Source organism: Myotis davidii, unplaced genomic scaffold, assembly GCF_000327345.1.
Source record: "Myotis davidii unplaced genomic scaffold, ASM32734v1 scaffold1521, whole genome shotgun sequence".
Classification (NCBI taxonomy): Eukaryota; Metazoa; Chordata; class Mammalia; order Chiroptera; family Vespertilionidae; genus Myotis; species Myotis davidii.
In genome coordinates this window covers 116,718-118,447 of record NW_006291034.1, presented here as the reverse complement: position 1 = coordinate 118,447, position 1,730 = coordinate 116,718, and positions in this window count along the sequence as shown.

The window sequence follows — 1,730 nt, the reverse complement described above, 5'->3', positions numbered from 1 at the left end:
TATTTTATCGAGAGTAAAGGCTGCCCCAAATGTGTGGTGTAGTTTGTGAACAAATAGAAGGGGACCTGCTTTAAAATAAGACGGAGGGTCCCACAGACGTGCAGCAGGGGAGCTATGGGCAGCAGGGCTCATCCAGGCGAACCCCGAATCTATCTTCCTGGCCGCGTCCCCTGACTTTCCAGGGAGCTAAAGGCAGCCCCAGGGGCTCATTTCTTTCCTGTAATAGTTTCAGATCCGCAGCTGTGCTTTCACTGGCCCCAGCTGAACAAATGTGCCCTCAAAAAACACCCAAAAACAGCCAAAATGGAGCTGGAGGTACATACCTCAAAACTTTTAGGGTTAAAACGGCAAAATTACATTTAGACCTAACTTAGGGCAACATTGCATCCCAAAGAACTGAGAGGAAAAGAAAGCAAACATTGTTAAGTACTGAGCTGATGGGTGACAGACTGAAAAGAAACGTATTTAGACCTAGCGTCACTGTGTTAACTTTTCTGTAGCGGCAGCAACGCCTCCCTGCGGTGGGTGTAACTGCTCCCCTTCCCTTGGCCCCTCAATTCCTCCGTCTCCTTATCGGGCCACGATCTGGGCTCCTGCCTGATTGGTCTCAAGTAAATGTTTGCTGCCTCTCACTTTGAAAGGCCCTTTTATCTTTAAGTTAAATGTTGAGAAAGAGAAAGACGCAGGTTTTCCAAGACCCACCGTAGAGCTCGGCATCCCCTTGTGAAACAAAACACCGGGAAACCAGCAACGCATTCCTCTGTTCAGACCCAACGCGAGGCATTAATACATTTAAGGAAGATTAACGATGGGCAGGGCCGCCTAGGCCCCAGGCAGTTCCACTCCAAGCCAAAAGCCCCGGTGGGGTGGGGGGTAGGGGAGGGAAGAGAGGCCCGGGGAGACTCCGAGGCCCCACCCTCTGTCCAAAACACGCGGCCGGGCACCGAATACTGTCCCGCCCACGGTTCTAGCGGGCACTGCAGGGAGGTTTACGTTGGCCAGTCGTCACTTCCTTTTCTCCAGGAACATTTGGCCGGAAAAGGGCCTTCGGTTTTGCTACACAAAGCGAGTGTGTGAGTTCAATCCGAAGACCTGTTTCAAAAGCTTTTTGTAACCATGTCGTAGTGTTTAAATGGCCCGTTACAAACCACAAAGGCACAGAAGCCCGTCTCATGCCGCACAGCAGGTGGTTAAGAGGAAGATGAAGTGGAGGCGACTCTTCCTTCAAATGCAAACAGGCCCGAGGAACAGGAAGTGAAGTCGCAGAGTTAGAACCCTGGCCCCGCGCTGACAGCGACGCCACTGCTCAGCCGGGGGGCAGGGCGGGGCTGACCGAGGCTGCACATCCTAGAGGCAGCCCCACAGGGACGCACAACAGGCGGGGAGACGGCAGGGCCCCACCTGCCCGCCTTCCCGTGACGCCCGAGACCAGGCGGGGAGTGAACCAGCGTGCTGGTGACAAGTCCGTGTCAATGAACCTTGGTCTCCGTGGGCGCCAGCGGGAATCTTTGCAGAACTTCCCCCGACACCCGGCCAGGTGGGACTCATGGAATTTTTTGGCGGAGCCTATGGCTGAGCCCCTTCCCGGTCGCTGGGTAGGAGTTTCCACCACGACCCTCCAGGTCCCGGGGCTGGAACCGCGGGGACCCCGAGGGCGAACCTGTAACTCCTGCCTCATTCCCCAATAAACAGGGGAGCGCGCAGCTCTTTCGAGAGGGGGCGGCCCTGAA